A 20,705-nucleotide genomic window follows, 5' to 3' on the forward strand; every position below is an offset into this window, starting at 1 on the left:
CACTACCGTATAGTAGTTATACGTGAACCTTTGCACCATGCTCCCGGTCTCCTCCTCGCCGTCTACCTTGGTTTCTTGCACGGCTAAAACGTCGAGGTCGTGGTCCACTAGTAGTCTGTAAACCTGACTCTGTTTCCTTTTGGCGGCCAGACCTCGAACGTTTAGCGTGCCGAGGCTAAGCGACGGGTTGGTAGCCATTATTGGTGAAAACCGGAGGGGAGAAGGCCCGGAGCATGGTGCTCACCTTAACGTCTAGCTGACCGCTAGACGCCTCCGTGGCCATCCGGCGGCCGTCGCCCGGGTTCCTCTTTGGTCGGCTTCGGGGTAAGCCTACGGTCAGTCTCCAAGTTCGGCTTAGGCTTGAGGGTGGAGCGCCTTCCAGGTAGCGTCTTAGCGGGTGGTGCCTCGGAGTCACCGCCAGCCTTTCCGTCGACTTTCTCCTCGTGCTGCAGGGATCTCTTGACCGGTGCCGAGACGGATTCGACGCGGGCGCTAGCAGGGGTCGCGTTGTCGTCCGCCTCTGCCTGCGTTGCATCCGTAGCTGGCTGGTGGCTCTCATTTTCATGCGGGGCCGTCTTCACGCTCTCGACTGTAGCTGCTGGTTCTTTAGGGGGAGGGATATTCCTTCCTCCTTCGGCTTGCTTGGTCGTCACGCCGGTTTCTGCCGCCACTTTGCCGTTTCCAGCTCCCGTGGCCGCTTCCTCCGCCTCGGTCACGTCCATTACATGGTCTAACGTCGACGGCTCGCTCTCCGCCGAACCCGCGGCTACTGCGTATGAACGCACACAGTCCGCGTCGTTGTGTCCAAAAAGCCTGCACCGCGAGCAACGGGGAACCTTGCATTCACGACGAACGTGGCCAGAGCCTCGGCAGCGCAGGCACTGCATGGGCCGTCCTGGGGCTACCACCAGCGCAAGCTCGCCGGCGACGCGGATCTGGTGGGGCAGGTCGTCGACTTTCATTCCTGCCTTCAGCTGCAGCAGCACTGCTCGGGTCGTCGAGCCCTTGTCGGAAACGCCATCCACTCGCCAGCGCTCCCGGGTCACTTCCGTCACCTTGCCGAAGGAGGCCAGCGCGGTCTTGACGTCTTCGTCGTCCACCCCATGCAGAAGCCAGTGGATACGAAGCTTCACCTGTTGTTCCTTGGGGTCGATGACCAGGCAGCGACGCCCCTTCACCTGCAGCTCCTACAGGGCCGCCAGCTTTTCGGCAGCCTCGACTGTCTTCATCGTCACCGCCCATACATGGTTGATTTGGTATGCTCCAAGGGCGACGACGCCAGAGAGCATACCAACAGCTTGAAGCGCGTCTCGAAAATCTTCTACACGAAACGGGCGAACACGAGCGTCGCCGTGCAAAAAAACTGTGTTCAAAACAATACGTCCTGTAGGTAGGCGAGGCAAAATTATCTGGTAATCTTTATCTTCTTCCGTCGAAAGCCTGTTGCCGCGGCTGCCGCATATGCCGCTCCATTGGAGCCCATGATCCCGCGATCCGTTCAGCTCGGGAGCCGGAAGCAGAATGCCTGACGGGACACGGTTAAACAGGAAAGTGGGACAGAGTGAACCGTACTTTAGCCTTGCCTATTCACAAAACAGGAAAAAGATGCAGCGCTACCTACTTTTTTCTTTTTACGTGTGTTGGCACTGCAAAAAAGGAACGCTTGTCAGAAGTGGAATTCGAACCCACGCCCGGAAGACCGGACTGCGACCTGAACGCAGCGCCTTGGACCGCTCGGCCATTCTGACGGGACGCGCTTAAACAGGAAAGTGGGACAGAGTGAACCGTACTTTAGCCTTGCGTATTCACAAAACAGGAAAAAGATGCAGCGCTACCTACTTTTTTCTTTTTGCGTGGGTTGGCACTGCAAAAAGGGAATGCTTAAGTGGGATTCGAACCCACGCCCGGAAGACCGGACTGGGACCTGAACGCAGCGCCTTGGACCGCTCGGCCATCCTGACGGGACACGATTGAATAGGAAAGTGGGACAGAGTGAACCGTACTTTAGTCTTGCCTATTCACAAAACAGGAAAAAGATGCAGCGCTACCTACTTTTTTCTTTTTACGTGGCTTGGCACTGCAAAAGAGGAATGCTTGTCAGAAGTGGGATTCGAACCCACGCCCGGAAGACCGGACTGCGACCTGAACGCAGCGCCTTGGACCGCTCGGCCATCCTGACGGGAGACGATTAGAAAGGAAAGTGGGACAGAGTGAACCGTACTTTAGCCTTGTGTATTCACAAAACAGGAAAAAGATTCAGCGCTACCTACTTTTTCCTTTTTACATGGCTTGGCACTGCAAAAAAGGAACGCTTGTCAGAAGTGGGATTCGAACCCACGCCCGGAAGACCGGACTGCGACCTGAACGCAGCGCCTTGGACCGCTCGGCCATCCTGACGGGACACCATTGAATAGGAAAGTGGCACAGAGTGAACCGTACTTTAGCCTTGCGTATTCACAAAACAGGAAAACGAGAGAGATGCAGCGCTACCTACTTTTTTCTTTTTACGTGGGTTGGCACTGCAAAAAGGAACCCTTGTCAGAAGTGGGATTCGAACCCACGCCCCGAAGACCGCACTGCGACTTGAACGCAGCGCCTTGGATCGCACGGCCATCCTGACTGGGCACGACTAAGCAGGAAAGTGGCACAGAGTGGACCGTACTTTAGCCTTGCGTATACACAAAAGAGCGAAAGGAAAGAGATGAAGCGCTACCTACTTTTTTTACCTCGGTTAGCACTGCAAAAAAAGAACCGTTGTCAGAAGTGTGATTCGAACCCACGCCCGGAAGACCGGACTGCCACCTGAACCGCTCGGCCATCCTGACGGGATACGGCTATTTTTTTTTATTTATGCCAGTCCTTGACATGTCAGTACAGAAATTCCTTAAATGATATACACAAAGACCAAAGAAAAAAGGAATGAATACACAAACCGAACAAAGAACAGTAATATTTACATTCGTTGCCGTGCAATCCTGTGGCACGACGTTGTATTTAAATTCCTTCAGTGCTGTCAGGGGTTCAACCCTCGTCAGCCACTCAGCAACCGGCTGTTTTTTGAACTGTGGCAGAAGGGTTCATGGCTACGTCAAGGCCTTCCTCTCTAACCGGACAGCAACAATCGGCCTGGGAGCAGTCAGATCAGAGAAATTTCGCACCCCAAACAAGGGAACTCCTCAAGGGTCGGTCATCTCCCCCATCCTCTTCAACGTCGGAATGATCGGGCTGGCGAGACAACTTGAACAACTTGAAGGCATACGGCACGCCATTTACGCTGACGAGATCACGGTATGGGTGAACCCGGGATCGCTCAGCGAAAAGGAAGAGTGCCTGCAAAAAGCGACCACCTGCGTAGAAACCTACGTTAGGGCCAGAGGCCTCGCCTGCTCGACGGAAAAGTAGAGCTCCTAAGGGTGTGGTGAGGCAAACAAAATCGAACGGTCCCTACAAGCGATGAGCTCAGCCTCAACGTATACCTCGCGGGACAACGCATTCCGTAGAAGACCACCATTCGGATCCTGGGGATGTGGCTTCAGTCCGATCAACGGTGCAATCATACTCTGACACTGCTGAAGACTGCCACCATGCAGGTAGCCCGTATGATCAACAGAGTATCTAGCTAGAGACACGGTATGGAAGATCGACACACTCAGGCTAGTCAGGAGCCTCGTGGTTAGTAGAGTGGTGTATAGCCTTCCCTACCACAAATGCATCAAGCAAGAAGAAGAACAAGCGGACGCCATACTGCGAAAGGCGTACAAAACTGCGCTTCACCTGCCGCAGTGCACATCGACCGAGAAACTGCTCGCCCTGGGACTGCACAATACCTTCAGTGAACTAAGAGAAGCACTACTATGCTCTCAGGCACGTAGGTATATGCAGAGCCCCACGGGAAGGGTGCTCCTGCGAAGATACGGTGGCGGCAACATAATCCAAGAGATCGAATGTACCGAGGCCATTCCGGACAAGTATCGCAGTACATTGCGAGTCGCACCGATACCCAAGAATATGGACCGGAACCTGCACAAGGCGCGTAGAGAAGCAAGAGTGGAGTACGTGCAGAGAACCTTGGCGAACAAGGACAACACAACGGACGCGGCAACGTTCGTCAAAGACGGAAGACACAACAGCAGAGCAGTGGCGTCGGTGGTTAATTCGGACTTCAAGGAGATCACCAGCGCATCACTACAGGACTGCACGGTAGTCGAGGCTGAAGAGGCAGCTGTGGCTCTGGCAGCACTGGAGGGCTATCGATCTGGCAGGTCCCTAACAATAATAACAGACTCTCAAGCAGCATGCCGTAATTATACAAACGGCAGAATTGGGCGCAGAGCACGCCGCATACTCTGCTCATGCGACCCGGGAAACAAAGTTCAGCATACCATAATCTGGGTACCAGAGCACACTGGCATAACAGGGAACCAAGAGGCGCATAGGATAGCTCGAGGGCATACCAACCGGGCGTCCGACACATCCAGCCTTGAGGAACCCGAGTCAGTACCAATGGGCTACTCAGATATCCTAAATTATTATAAAGGGGTCAGACTGAAGTACCCACCCCCAGATAAGGATCTAAGCAGAGAGGATGCTGTTGCATGGCCACAACTGCAGACGGGTACTTTCCCGAATCTAAACCTTCTCAATAAAATTTTCCCTACACAGTATGAGGCTAAGTGCCCATGGTGGGGAGAGAAACCAGATCTATACCACATATCATGGGTCTGTCAAAATATTGAGTCCCCAACTATCTATAAAATTAAAAACCCGAGTGCGGAACAGTGGGAGAGTATGCTTTTCAGCGTAAGCTCGAACAACCAAAAGCGCCTAGTAGAGCGAGCTCGCGGGTTGGCCATACTCAGTGGAGCCTTGGACTAGGGCACCAGCCATGTGATTGCAGACAGAAGAATCCATCAGAAGATGGAAGAGGCCGTCTGAAGCCGCGAAGATCTCTTTTCTAGAGCCCAATAAATGTTTTCCGATCCGATTCTGCACTTCCACATACCGCTGCATGCATTCACGGAAGTACACACGCGCCGGTCGGGCATCCGGATCACAATAGTAGCCAGCCATTCCTGCGCGCCACAGACAGTGGAGGCCCGTAGGCATGATGAGGTCGTACGGGAAACCTTCGTCATCATATACTGGCAAAAACTTGATTCCGTGGGGATCTATAGGTAGCTCCTTTTTAAGGTCCTTCGCAACACGTCCCAGAATAAGACCCCTTCCCAACAGTGGATGAAGACATGATCTATGCTTTCTGGTGTATTACATATAAGGCAGTGGGTTCTCTATGGCATGTAGAACCCACGTTGTTCCGGAAAGATTTTAGCGGGTAAAGTGCCGGTATGTAACTAAAGAAAGAACGATTTGGTGGCTGGTTGAGCTGGCATCTTCTTCACCCTTTTCAATACGTCTAGGCCTGGGCGTCCACTGTACGCGGCTCCGTGCATGGGTACAAGCAAAACACTGTCACACAAATCACGATATAGCTTTTTTCCGTTTTACACTCCACAAATATGCACTTGAAAATCGAACTCGCAAGAAAGGAACACTATGAAGTATTTCCCGAAAGAAACCACGGACTGGTCCTGGCATTATTTCCGTACCTACAACAAATTCAGGAAGTGATCTTCACAGCTTCATTTGGATAGCGGTGTGCAGAAATGGGTCATTTGTATCTCGAAAAAAAGAAGAACCTGTTCACTAGTTGACGCAAGAGGAGGTGCGCCAACCCCAGACCACCATCCTTCACGCGCCGGAAAAAGATTATCTCGGCTGCGTCGCTCCCAAGTTGATGCCCACGCGAAAACTGCGAACACGCGGTGAAGTTTCCAGGACATTAATCCTAGAACACTGTAGGACCTGCGTTACGTACCAGATTTTTGTCACGAGAAACATGTTACGCGCTGTAGGTCTCGCGAATATTGGTGAGTGGCCGGCGTTGCATCGGTTCGCTTTTTCTTTTATTTCTATTGTGTGCTCCTTCCAGTACTCGTTACTGTCCCTGTAGGCATCAAGAGGTGCGCCAAGGTGACTGGCGTTGTGTCCCAGGTTATGTTTGAAAAGTAGTCTGGTGTAGGCGCCTACGTTCCATGCCAAAACCCCAAACATTTCTACCAGTTAACAAAGCTATTAGTGACGTTACCAAACTTTCCGACGATACACACAGTGTTCAGTACAGTTTGCGTATCTTTACAGCATACAGCCACATCGTCAGCATATGCCAATAACTTCACCACTGCTGCTTGAGGACGAAACCCCTTAATGCCATCATTTTCACCCACCAGACCAGCACCATGGTGCCGCACTACTCCTTGCTTTCTTCGCTGTACTTGGCTTCAAGGTAGTATTAAACAGAATGTTCAGACCGGCTGCATAGTGTATGTGTCCCGAGTATTATTAGTGGAGGAAAGGGTACAGTGATTTTTGCACTGATGAGTCTCCTTAATTGTGTTTGTGTGCTGCGGAATCTTGCGCTGGCGTCCTTGCTTTTCTGACACATCGGCTAAGCTGCGTTCAGCTTATCGTGCCAAGATAGTAAAGAAGTAAAAAAACGTACGAAAAGCAAGAAATGCTGTGGGCGTCAAAGCATGCTGCTAGTCAATCTGTTAAGGACCACCATAACCGGCTATGCGCAGGAGGAGGTGTAGCAAAATCGCGAGCTCTGTTTCATGGACAAAGCCCGAGCTCCATGTGACAGGCTTGCATTGGCCAAATGCCCGCTTCCACGATGCAATTTCCACAACGCATCCCTCCCTCTTAGACTTCGTTGCCGCTACTATACCTCTGTGTCACGTATGTTTCGCTCAAACGTTGCCAGTACCCTTTTCCACCCACTTCGCGTACCGCCCATCTCGACTTCGTCCTAATTTTAGCTGGAACACGCGGTTAAGTCACACGGATGAGAAGTAAGCCTGACAAACTGCGGTAAAATTTACAATTTTGCCCGAACCTACACACCTTCCCCGAAGGTATCAAGAAATTGGTGCTTTCGACGCGATTTGCAGGTGGGGTGGATTAGCGCGGCTTAAGGTTAATGAGTTTTATGCAAATTGCTGTTGGCGTTCTCTAAAGCTGCGGAACGTACGTGCATGTGCGAGTGCCGCATTGCAATGGGTCTTGGGAGGTAGGATCGTTCGTCTATGCTGTAAATCTTTGTTACGCGACCGTATTAGGTACATGTGAGAACTAAGGTTGCGGTGCATACCGAATTACATACCCACGCTTGCTACGTTTTGTTCTTCTTGCAGGTAGCACACGTGGTGCCGCAAGTAATTATTCTGCACCGTGGTTAAGCAAGCGCGCATGCTAGAAATGAAACTGAGAATTAAGCAAAGTTTAACTCCGGCTAAACTTTCGCCCCTTGCATAAAAGAAGACAGCGCTTCATTCCTGAGCAACGCCGTGTATGAAGATGTTTTTTAAAGGGAGACTGAAGAGAAACATCAAGGCTGTTTAGACTGACAGAGTACTCTTTCGAAACTCTGTTCTCATTAATTTTGTGGTAATGCGCTGATTATTAGACAGGAAAGTCAATTCTCGAAAGTTTGTCCAACGGCATAAATTATTAAATATACGAACATAGGCCGGCTTCAGCGATGTATATCAATATTGCTCGATGGTTGGTCCCATAGAGCCAAGAATCATAGTCCGGTGACCCCGTTGAATGAAGACCCGCTGTTTGCAGGTAGCGTCGTCGGATCTGGTTTAGCCAGAACATGTCCAGGTCACAGTTCAATTTTTTATGTTTTTGCCAAAATCATTGTGCTGGTGTGTCACTGTGACGCCACCGATAATGAAGTATTTTTTATTTGATTTGGGCTGGTTATCGCATCAGTAAAACTTCTGGAAGCTTAGAAAGTTCAGTACTTGGCTTTATTAGCATTCAATGTACTCAGTCTCCTGTTATAAAACTTTAACTGCACTTCAGCGAATACCGTCAATCAAAATACGTGACGTCACAGTGGCATTGTACGGAAACGTGAAGGCGGCGTCGCCGCTTACTTCCGCTCTGGTGTCTTTTCTTGCTTATCCAGCCTCTTCTGCAAAGAACGGCTTCACGGGTATTTCAGAAGTGTAATTTGACAGTAAACCTCAAAGTAGTACTCTGATTAGTCTTTTAACGGTTGCGTTGTACCTGTATCTTGTTCGTCGTTGTGGTTTAGCCACAATTCTCTGCTGCTAAGCGCAGCGGCACGTCAGCGGAAGAACTCCGCGGTAGTCACAGTGCCGCTCTAGAGGATTCATGTTCTTAGAGCTGGACGCAGCGGCGAGGCCGATAGTGGACGCACAACCATTGCTCCTGCTTGCATGGCTTCCTCTTCGTCTTCTCGCAAAAAAAAAGCACGCCAGGATGCCGGCACGATGCTCAAATAGGACCGGTGCGAGGAGTACGAGACGTACTTCTACATGCTTACGAGCGAACTGACCTTCGCACTGGGTCTCGCATCAACGCGAACTAAGCCGTGAATCACAGCGCGCGGAGGGACTGTGTCGGCGTCGCAGATGGCTTTCAAGATACAGCGGCCCAGGCGCGCGAGATCACCTGCAGTACAACCCCCCACCCCGATCCCTTCCCTCCGCCTGGAGCCTAGCGCGCGACGGAAGACGGTGCGCTTCGTCCCTGCTTTCCTTCCTTTCGTGCGCGTGATTTAGCTGTGACCGCCGCCTTGCACTCTCGCGCTTTCACTCGCACATACAGTACACGGCACGTCGCGATAATTTTATCGCCCTTGGAGTTTATCCTAAACATCGCGGCTACGCCAACGGCTTAAATGAGCTCGGAGTGTGCATATAATTGCTATCGCAATAAAAGTTTAAAAAATTCAAGGCCTATCCCGAAGTATTTGTGAATTAACTTGAATTTCGGACAATTTTTTGCTTCCGTGTGATGTATTGCAAGTCTCTATTGAGCATTCTTTCTATTGGCCTTTTTTTTTTCAAATGACGTTTGCACTAAACCGAACAACTTAACCTCTAGTATAGACATTCTACATAGACCTCACAACCTCGGCCAGGCGGCGCTACTGCGCCTGCTGAGAGCGCCCCCATTGTTAAGAAGTTTTCCGGTCGCGTCGTTGCGCCACTGTGTGTTGTCTCTACGGCTGGGCACGCGTGCTCTTGTTTTTGTTCTCGGGGCGCCCGCGCTGCGTTGGCTCCTTTGTCGTTGCACGTGAGGATGCTTATTTAATACCTCCTTAGTTGCACGCGGCGCTCAGTAGCGCTGCGTATGCGCTGTGTCGTTACTTATACGGCGCTGGTGCTTCTAAAGTGCAGCGCGTGGACTGGTTGGGAAGCTCTAGTGCGTAAAGTGCAGGGCCGTTTTCCAGAAGCTGCCGACGCGGAATACCTTTTTTCATCGCGAGAACAGCAAGAAAGAAGAGCGTATGCTATGACTGTGTCATTTTATATCGCCAAATAAAATGACAGAAGCAATTACAAACGCCAACTGCGATCAGCAACAAATCTTCTGCAACATCGAGCTTGAAGTGTACACCAATTTAATGCAAAATAAATAACTCTAGTTAAAAATGCGTGAAACGGAAACAAGCGCTGTTTGTTTATTTGTTCCCAATGTGGAGCGCTGTAGTAGCAATCTCGGGTTGCCGAGTGACATTCGTATTTTTGGAACATGCATCTGCATGCAACAATCGCTTTTCTGTGCTATAGTCTGCCCCAGAAACATGGGAACGTCAGTGTGATGTGTTGTGCAACCGATTTCAATGGCTTTGTACCCAGTGGCCACATGTCTCACTATGCCGATCAATTTAGGAAGGTAACTTGATCACCGCAATACCTGTTGCGCAATTACAACGTCGTCACGTCTTTAAATAAAGGAAACGTTGAGCAGCTTGTAGTGCGGATCTTGCGTTCTTCAAAAACGATTAGCGTAACTTAGTAGGTGAATGACATACATAAAAGGATGATAAATTATCGTTGTTCCGGCGAAGGCGACGAGCAATTATTAGTGGAAGGACACGCAACGGCTTGCAAAGATTACACTAAGCGCTTTATGATAAACAGTGCACAATTTCCTGTTGTAGGCACTGTATTCGGCTGGCGTTTTGTCACGCGGGCGCCTCGCAGGCTTGCAGACCTGGTGCATAATGTCCTCAAAACACCCACGAAATTTGCCGTTTACATTGCTGCTAAAGCGCGCTATTGCAACCACTGTGTGTCCACATGTGCACTTATAGTTTATAACCACGACAATGTTTCTCATCAACTGGTCCTGCAGAGCGCTTCTTCCCGAAGGGGACCAGAATTGAGTTAACGTACCTGTATGTCCAAGGCTTAGTAAACTTTATCGCTGTGTACATAATGAGCCACTCGATTTATCGCAAGACACGTATCGAAAGAAGGCACGCCAGTAGAAAAAAAAAACTTGCAATTTGACTCTGTGTATGGAGTGCGGCGCCTGTCTCATCTGCGAATTTTCCTGAAACAAGCAGTTTTACGGGCTGGTCATGGTGTTTAGTGTTTTCGAGGTGGCCACTGAGTGACACAAGAAGTACTGTCTACCAAGCTTGCGAGATCACGAGGCCATGCTTCCCACCCTGTAAACACAACTACCGGTAGCACGCGGTCCAACAAAAATGGGCGCGGGGTTGCCATGACGGGGCAAAAAGGCGACTGTTTACTTTTGAATCTGGCCGCTAAGGGAGCCATCGGCGCTGGCGTAGCGGCCGGAACCTTGAGGTTGCCTCGTGTATTATACAAGAACGCGGAGGTCTCTATGAGTGAATGAATATTTAAGTGCACCGCACGCGTCATCAGCAAAGACGCCGCGATATTGTAGGCTATTGTGAAACTTTCACAAGACCCAGTTCACTTGGCGGAAACATCGCAAGTCGCCCCTTACGTGCCAACAAAAAACCATGATGAAAAGAAGATACCGGTAGGTCATAGCTGGTCACTAGTACTCTTTCAACCACTGGGACGTATAAATTCTGCCTAAACGATATGTACACGACCAGTTGACGCGAGGTTGAGGTTCATTTAATTTCATTTATTGATACGGTTGAAGTCCATATGGTTGAAGTCCATATGGTTGAAGTCCATATGGTTGAAGTCCAATGTGACGTATCTAGCAGAATCGCTGCCCGGCGACCGTAACAATTATGCAGAACCACCCCATCTGAGGGGTTTGAGCAGTATTGTGCACCACAGCGACGAAACGGCCAATCGCGTTACCTGGGGGGGCGGGGGGGGGTCTATTCTGTAAGTGCCCACCTAGTGGACGTGCCGATTTCGACTGCTGCTGAAGTTCTGATTGGCTGAGAGCGTCTGTCTCCTTCTGACGCATACCACAGTCAAGCCAATCAGAACTCCAGAAGCAGGTGAAATGGACATGTCCACTGGGTGGACGCTTGTAGAATACACCCCCTTCCCCAGATCGCTCATCCTTGTCACTCGATCGCGCGTCCTGGAAATGTAGAATTTGTCGCTCGGCGCCAGGAGGAGCCATGAGTGACTAGCCAATAGCGGAAAGCCGGAACAGGATCTACATCAGTCAAGTACTACAAGTTTTCGCACGGAACAAGCAAATGACCGAAACTTGATGCGTGCACGAATAAGAAAAAAAAACTACTGCAAGACCTTCAGAAATATGTCGCTCTGTACAGCAAGAACAAAATCAATAAATTATTAGAGCATGCGTCACGTCAGTTTCAGTGCGTATTTGCTACCCTCCTACGGGCAACACCGGAGTGTCGTCGCTCAAAGTCGTCGCTTGCCTGTGGCGACTTGTAGGCGTCGAGTCGACGCGACAGCAATCTCCATCGCGTCGCTCACTCAGATCACTTACTTACATGGGGCTCTTTAAGGTGCGTTGCACGATTAACAAACACGTACAGTTGAAGTCGCCAACGGTGATAATGGCTCTGAGAATGAATGTGTGTGAGCGTGCGTTTGAAAACGAAAGCAACCAATACTATTTAGGGCGAAGGCGACATTGAGTACGTCGCAAAGGTAAAATAATTAGATAAAAGGCACAGTCGCAATGGTATATTAGTTACCAGGACATCAAACACTTCCGGTTTCTCATGAGCATTGCATAAATATTTGAACAAAGATTGCATTGTAACCTGGAGCAACCATGACGGTACTGAAAAGTGTAGCAATGTATAAAAAAAAAAAGTTCGCAGAAGAACCTTTCTGACTGTTTATGAATGCACGAAGAATGGTGTCGCCCGCTCATCTCAATGTTACGAAGCTTGATCCGACCAGTGCAAAGCTTATCTATTTATTTATTTATTTATTTATTTATTTATTTATTTATACATACTACAGCCTCAATGAGGCTATTGCAAGAGTGGGGGGAACAACAAACATTTATTAACAAGCTTGCGTGAATTGTTTCAGTGGTAGTGAACGGATGCTGCCCAGTAATGAATTCCAGACTTCAATTGTTCATGGAAAAAAACTGTATTTAAAGCAACCAGTGCGGGCAAAAAAGGTTGAGATATTTAGAGCACGGTGACTCCTCGTACATGAGAGTTTGGAAGAAGTCAAATAGTTATCTAGAGAGGAGAGGAGAATTAATTAACGTGTGAAGGAATTTTAGGCACTAAAGTTTGCGACGCTCTGCAAGAGGAGTGAGAATAAGTAGGGGAAGAGAGACGGCGAAAATTTCTTGTCATATCTCCTACAAACAAAACACAGTGCCTTTGTTTGCACTGATTATAGTTTTGTGACGTCAAGTGTTTGTATGGATTCCATACAACGCAGTAATATACGAGGATGGGGCGAATGAGGGTTTTACATGTAAGAAGTTTAGTTTCTTGAGGAGCAAGACGCAGCGTACTATGTAAGTAACCTCAATTCCTCAAATTTCCTGCTTATCAGTCCTTATCAGTTGTTATCAACCTTATCGGAATAGATCCGAAGCTCATGTACCTTTATTGGTTGTTATCAACCTTATTGGACTAGACCGACCCTTATCAACCCTCATAGGTCGGTATCAAATAATGCAAGCGATCCGATCCTTATGAACCCCTATCGGCCTTATCGCGGGATTGAATCCCGGCCAAGGCGGCCGCATTTTGTTGGGCGCACAATGCGAAAACACCCGTGTACTTAGATATAGGTGCACGCTAAGGAACCCCAGGTGGCCCAAATTTCCGGAGTCCCCCGCTACGGCGTGCCTCAAAATCAAATCCTGGTTTTGACACGTAAAACCCCGTTATATTTTTATCAACCTTATTGGACATGATCCGACCGTTATCAACTCTTATCGGACCTTATTAACGTTATCGGACTTGATCCGACCCTTATCAGTGATTATTGCAGTATCATAATTGATCCGACCCTTATCAGTGATTATTGCATTATCATAATTGATCCGATCATCATAAGCCCCTATCACTCTTTAGCATCTTATCTATCCGCGTTGAACCACACTATCAACCGTAATGCGACTGTATAAACCCTCATCATTCCTTATCATGTCAGTGACTGCTTATCTGTCTGTATTGCGCGACGTGAAGCGCAGGAGCCCTCATAGATCGGTGGCATTTTTGTCGGTGACGAGAGAGAGAAACGAAGAGGGGAAAGGTGGGGAGGTTAACCAATGACGTGCCCTGTTGGCTACCCTACATTGCCCGGTGAAGGAATGTCCCAGCGGAAGGTGCATCCTGCCACTCCCGAAAGACAAGGGAGGTGTGGCGTGTCTGGCATTAAATTTTCGCAAAATCGGAATTTTTCTGATGTCTACAATGCCAAATTAGGCTCTACATATGGTTCTAGAGATGACTTTTATTCCACCATCACCAAGTATTTCAACAAAGCCTTGATAAAAACAATATTTTATACCTTTTTTTTTGATAGGGGTTCGTCTTACGTGACGGACAGGTTTCCTCGTTGGGTAGGCACCAGAAATGCATACGCATTAAAAAAACAATAACAACAAAAAAACAAGGGCGTTCGTGTTTCCACAACAGTATGAGTACGGTCCAGTTGTAATTACAATACCCTCATTCATCAGTGAGCAATGCGCGAGGGCGACAAATGGGGAGGTCGCCTTGTCTCATGAGCTTCTATGTAATTACAAACACGCACGTTGTTTTGCTTGCTATTAATTAGCACCTAAATTGATATGGATTCTTAATATAGACGGAAAATTTGGAGAACGCCTAAGCTTCGCCTTTAAGAGGGGAACACGATAGCATTCAAAGATCCCTGACTGATTCTCACGCTTCCCGGCCACTTCAACTTCATCATCAGCCTATTTATGTCCACTGCAGGATGAAGGCTCATAATCAGATCCTGGTTTTGGCACGTAAAACCCCGTAATTTTTTATCAACCTTGTTGGACGTGATCCGACCGTTATCAACTCTGATCGATCCTTATCAACGTTATCGGACTTGATCCGACCGTTATCAGTTTTTATTGCATTATCATAATTGATCCGAACATTAGAAGCCCTTAACGCTCTTTAGTACCTTATACATACGCGTTGAGCCCTGTTCTCCGCCAATCGATTCCAACTCGCGCCTGCAAATTTCCTAATTTGATCACCCCACCTAATTTTCTGCCGTCCTCGACTGCGGTCCTTTCTCCTCGCACCCATTCTGTAACTATAATGGTCCACCGGTTATTGATCCTACACATTACATGGCCTGCCTAGCTACATTTAATGTCAATTAGAATATCGGCTATGCCCGTTTGCTCTCTGATCCAGACCGCTCTTTTCGTGTCTGTTGGCTGCAGCTCATGTAACCGTAATGCATACCGGGAAACGCTGGCGGCGAATGCTATGCACGAAGGCGAGCTTTCGAATGGAAACGCAGCTTCTTTTGCGCACAGCCGCGCAATAAAAAGAATAGCATCATTTTGAGGTTTCTATTATTTTTTCGAACTCTGAATACTTAGGTCGCAGAAGATTTAACATGAAAGGGCATGTGTTGTCGGAGTTTTGCTTCATGACATTTGTTTGTGGGCTGCCATTCTCAAAATTCCGAGGAATAACTTGGGTAACAATGTAATACAAGGTATGGACAGCTTTAGTGATAGAATGGCGTGGGAATATAACTCGCATATACCGTATACACCGCAGCAAGGCATGGCATATACGTATACCTAAATATATACGGAAATATATACGGAAATTGGACAACTCTGCCGACACCGACACCGGATTTTCTGCGACACGGTACCTTAACGCTATCGCGTTTAAAGGCTGTCTACCGACTGCAGGACCTAGATTTTTACAGCGCTCGTAGATGATATATGCGTATTTTCAGATGTTCCGGAGCTAACAAGGCTATTCTAAGCACCGCATAGGAATTCTGCCCAATCTCCTGAGAAGAACTCAGCGTGCCACAAAATAGAGAGAGAGAGAATGAAGAGGAAAGGCAGGGAGATTAACCAGATATGAATCTCCGGTTTGCTACCCTACACTGGGGATGGGGGATAGGGGTTACAAAGATGACAGAGAGGGAAACGCTAAAAAACGGAAAAAAACACGCACACATGGAGACACACACACAAAAGCGTTCCAGTTAAAGTCGTTCACACAGGCCGGTAGATCGCAAAAAGCGCAATAGCGCTTGCACGGCCTTCTTCTGTGACGGTAGGTCCTGTTGTAGAATCTTTCTTCGGATAGCGGTTGGTCATTATCTCTTTGAAAATAAATGCTCAAGGAGATAAGGGAATCGCATGAGTGATTCCGGCACAGTTTTTAGAGCGTTAGCTAAATACGGGCGCTAGAAAAAGTTTCTTTGATGAAATGCTCGAAAGCGTTATACGGCCGGTACCTTCTATGTTTTCCTAAAGCCTAGAGAGATTGCTATATACGTCACACAGAGTTTAATAATTAGTGAAAGGGAGGTCCATGTACAATTTTTAAAACGTATTTAAGCTTGCACAATTCTTGTTTAATTATTAGTTTTGCAAATAATTGCGGAAACCTCGTTCTTAGCCTATTGCGTTCCACGAAGCACGTTTTAGTTTTCCTGTGGTGTCGTCGGTGAACTAAACGGGTCACCTTAATAATATGTCAAGAACATTGGGCGCATGTTATAGGTGACGTATTCGGTATGAATGGGTAAATTAGAGCGTTTACAGTAAATCACCTACGCAAGTGCTGCGGTGCTTCGTAAGTTTGTTTCACTAGCAGCAAACAATTTAGCCCGCTTTCGTGGGAAACAATAATATTCCCCAAGTTCAACGTTAACGGAAGTAGAAGCAATATTATCGCCAATATGACTGTGAAGCTTATTGCCTCTGGTTAAGTTACAGCCTTTGAAAAAATAATTCTAGCTTATATACAAAAAGTGACCAACCCTTCCCGTATACCGTAAAATTGGGGTAAGCGAAGCTTATTCTGCATGCACCTGACCTTCATCACGGTTATGTAAACCACGGTAACGGTGCCGGATTGCTTCGGTCTCCCGCTCCCTCCGCTCGGGATGCTCCTTTCGTTGCTATCGGATTGCCTGGGCTCGGGCGACTATAACGGCTGGATCAGCGCGCCGACGGAGAGCCCTTTCACGGGCGAGTTCTCGCCGCCGCTCGTCGAAGGCTGCCTGTTCTGCGGGGGAACGCACAACGCGTGGCCGTCCCATCCGTTTCCCGAGACAGAAATGAATTAAGACGAAGTCGTCGGAACGCGTGCGATACCATTTTTTCCCCATTCCCTCCCCGGCGGAAGCGAAACGGCTATGATTGGTTGCGTGCGTGTTGTGAGAGCGCGCCTATGCAGCTGGAATCCTTGCTAATGACTCACGCTGCGGCGCCGGCGCAGCTGTCAACTAATGGAACCGCCCTTTCCTGCTGCTGCTCTGCTCTGGGAGTAACTGGGTTCTTTCGCGTGACCACGACAACGTCACCGAAACTAGTGAGCCAATACAAACTTCGCTTGAAAAAGCTTTATATACGGCAGCTACCATCAATGTTTTATTGCGTTAAAGTGTACGGGTGCTCGGGGTGCATTCACGCCGTCGGCACCATTGTCGTGGTGTCCCGCTGACTGCGCCTGCTTAGCTCGCGCTCAGAGGGTTGTTCTCCAGTGCTTCGGAGTGGTTTTAGTTGCAAAACGACAGACCGCAATGGACACACCGTCAGAGCTGCGCTCAGTCTCTTTGGCGGTGCAACAAGGCCAGTGCTCTGCTTTCCGCTGCCTCGGGCGCCCGCGCACACTGTATACGCACTTTGTAGTTCTCTCTGAGCTGCTGTGTGTATGCTCTGGCCTGAGCAGCAAAAATCATACGAACGTTGTCTAATAATTCATTTGGGGCTGACGAAAGCCGACGCTTTCCCGTCGGTCTCACCTCGTGTGTGCAATCGGCGTGCGACGCCTGCAGCGTCACTGGCGGCGCTGATCGTGTCGCCATTACGAGATGCCTGGTAGCTGCCAGGGCGCTGTTCTTTGCGTCCAGCAGGAGTTGCCTTGCACGCTGCGTGGCGCCAGCATGTTGCACCCGTGCATAATTAGCACAGCGGCCGAGGAGTTCAAACAGAACGCTAAACCTTGATAATATAGAGTTATAGCTTGTCTGGTATTCGATAAACGCAGGTGGGCTAGGTGTTTTGCCGGAGGGGCTGAGACGTAAACGTGAGCGGCCTGCACGGTGCAGCAACCAAGTGGCGCAGAGCTCAACCACATAAACACATATAGTATTGGAGCAACCAAGTGTATTTAACTTTGCTGCTGGTGTTAATTTTAGGAAGCAGAACGATTACACCGCCACCGATAATTTACAGCAGCAGTGAAGTAGAATGCATTTAGTTAATGCAATATATTAGCTTTGTGTTTGTCGGCAGCGGCAACAAGGTCGGCAACGCTTGGCTAGCAGCACGCATTTGCACCGTCATGCGATAAGAGCCGCATGCCAAGATACCTACACTAGGCATAATGCCCTATCGCAGGCTAGTCTCGCTGCAGCCGACCTTGTACATCCGTCGCACGCTTGAGAGCAGCACAGTAACAGTGCGTAAGCGCCCCGTCACGTGGTATTTTTTTCATATATTTCGCGGGATTTCTTTGGAACGCGGAAAAAAGGACCAGGTGAGATATATAGTCTTGTAAACAATTTATTGAGAGGTTTCTCAAGGTGTACTACAACTCTGCGTATCACACTTGGGATCTGCAGCCAATAATTAAAAAGCTGATTAATTAAACACAACTAATTCATTAGTAAAGTGGAAAATAAAAAATAGCCTGAGTAACTCTAGGCCAGTGCCAACGTTATGCATTAGGTTCAACTCGCGTCCGGAGTGCCTTTCATTTTTGTAACTTTGGCTCAAGTTATGGGGACAACCTGTATATACCACGTATACTTCTACCACGTGACCGGCTTCCCACAGTTCACACAGCTTTTTTCGCGCTTTGACGAACTCTAACGCATTACGAATTGTGCAGTCACCATCGACAACGGTTGTCAGTGTAAGCGAATAGCCCGAACGAACGAGCGACAATTCTCCCACCCTCCTTGGCGCCCATCCCCGCCACTCGGCTGCGTAAGAGCACGCGCCCTTTCCCTCGGCGCGTTTCCTCACCTACCCTCCCCCACGTCCGACTTACAGTCGCACCGCCGACCCTGACGACACAAGCGGTCGAACGAGCCAGAGAAAGTTAAAAGAGAGGAGGTGGGGTAGCATTTCACGAAAGCATTTAAGCGTGGGTGGCATTAGCGGGCATGCTTTTCGATTGCACAGCGTCTATCCTTCGGGCGCAACACTTCAGTGCCCGAGTGCACAGCGTCCTTGTGGTGCCGTGATCAGCAACGAAGAGCCCTCGTTCAGGTCTCATTTAAGTGCGCAAGCGTGTGGCCACGGAACGCATTATTATATTATTCTTCAAGCTTACGTCATGCAATCTACGCGTTTCCTCATTGCAGTCTCGCGGAGAGCCGAGAGCGTGTATGTGTCTGGGCGTGGGCAACTTTATCAGAACAGGCAAAAGCGTGACAACTGTGAGCGTCTACTGCAAGAGCGAAACGGCACGCTGCGCTCTGTGACGCTTTGCTCGACTGGTCTTCGTTGCTGAAATTACCCGCCGCGTCACAGAGGAAGTGAATCGATTATTCGCTGATTATAAATGTGTGGTCCAATGTGTGACGGCATCCCGTCTCGGTGGCGATGCCCGTATTAATCAAATGCGATGTGGTGCACCGGCCAAAATGACAACTAAACTTTAGTGACATTTTGGCTCCCCTCGGAGCGAGCCTAGTTCCCAATAAATAACTGATAGCCGAGTACACGGTGTGTGGTTTCGTTTTTTGTGGCGCGCTCTGATTGGTCATTTCAAAGTGCACTGGGCAGTTTTACCGCATTATTGTATTGGCTGCGCGCTGCTGGGGAATCCGGTAACATTACTGCTGCGATGCGAACTTGTGCGTTTAATGTCTTGTAGGTTGCGTTTCTCTGTGGACGCAGTAGGCTGGGTGTAGTTTCCGTTCATGAAAACCGCAAATGTTGTCATTGATGTGTTTTTAGCACTTCTATCACACCTTTTCTTTATTTAGGTTAGCTTTCCCTCGCTCGTAGTACTGTTCATCATTTTTCAACATGCATCTAAGGCTATGCTTTTCCATGTGAGATGAAAACAAAAAGGAATGCCAAACCGTATGGAATTATCGAAACTTGCTGCTATTAGACGATTCACTGTCGTCTGCCCGTTCTGTTAGCTCGATCCTACTCTACCACATTGCTGGTCGTTTCAGTTGAGCACCTAGTCGAAGAGCCGTAGTGTCTATGCTCGCGGTCTCGCTCATCCTGCAGCAGACGGTGTGAGCGATACGAATATTTCACCATCACGTTGAATATTAAAAAAAAATGCTTAACGTCCCAGTTGTGCACGGCTTACGAAGGTACGTAGCCTGAGTGGTGGACTCCGGAATAGCTTCGACAACTCCGGATCCGTTGACCTGCACCAACGCACGGTATACACGAGCTTGTTTCGCATTCCGGCCCAATTAAAAAATGCGGCTTCCGTTCCCAGGAATTGAGCGCGGGACCTCGTACTCAGCAGCGAAACTCCATATAGCTACTGAGCCAGTGCTTACCTTTTATTTATTTTCATGTTATTCGTTACAATAAGTAAAAAGAAGGTGTCTCTGCAGGAATTCTTTACACTATTGCAAGTACCAGGGGGTCTTAACCAACGACTGGTATGCGAGCAGTAAGTACAAAGAAAACCTCATATCAAGACCGTTGGATAAAAAATACTTCTTTCTTTTTAATCAGCGGTCGTGCTCAATACATAGCGTCACCCTCTCTCACACGATAAACTAGGAAGGAGTAGCTAAACACCTAACCAAAAGCAGATGCCAAAGCAATTAACAAACCGCAACAGCTGCAACGACAAAAGGCTGCGTGAAAAACTGTATTGTTCTTCTATTAAGTTACTTGCACTCAAAGTAGAAGTGTCTCTGTTTTATTAAGAGGAGTGTGTGATTGTTCTACGTATACAGCGGAGGTCAGTTCACCTTTATTTTAGTGACGTACGTTGCTCTATGATTACTACACCACCTGTCCCGTCACAACGAACACCAGCTGTACCAACACAGTGAACTCTTAACTTCGAACTTTATTTGCATCAAGTAGCTTTACATGATGCGAGAAACCCAACAGAAGCAAAAAAAGCTGTCATAGATGACAGCTCCGCGGAGTCGCGCCCCCCCCCCCCCCCCCCTAGTGGCAGAGAGGCAGGGCACAAAAAGCGACAAGTGCATAATATAATGCACAATAAATACAGGCATAAT

At 48.6% G+C, this 20,705-nt stretch overlaps 3 non-coding genes across 3 annotated transcripts; all 3 read right to left on the reverse strand.

Moving 5' to 3' along the window:
* Positions 1–1,664: 1,664 nt before the first annotated feature.
* On the reverse strand, positions 1,665–1,748 carry TRNAL-CAG (transfer RNA leucine (anticodon CAG)). Its single transcript has one exon. It is a non-coding gene; the product is annotated as a tRNA-Leu (tRNA).
* A 347-nt stretch (positions 1,749–2,095) lies between these two features.
* Positions 2,096–2,179, reverse strand: TRNAL-CAG (transfer RNA leucine (anticodon CAG)). Its single transcript has one exon. It is a non-coding gene; the product is annotated as a tRNA-Leu (tRNA).
* A 134-nt stretch (positions 2,180–2,313) lies between these two features.
* On the reverse strand, positions 2,314–2,397 carry TRNAL-CAG (transfer RNA leucine (anticodon CAG)). The gene has a single exon. It is a non-coding gene; the product is annotated as a tRNA-Leu (tRNA).
* Positions 2,398–20,705: the final 18,308 nt, after the last annotated feature.

The sequence above is a fragment of the Dermacentor variabilis genome, chromosome 11 (genome assembly GCF_050947875.1).
Source record: "Dermacentor variabilis isolate Ectoservices chromosome 11, ASM5094787v1, whole genome shotgun sequence".
Lineage (NCBI taxonomy): Eukaryota > Metazoa > Arthropoda > Arachnida > Ixodida > Ixodidae > Dermacentor > Dermacentor variabilis.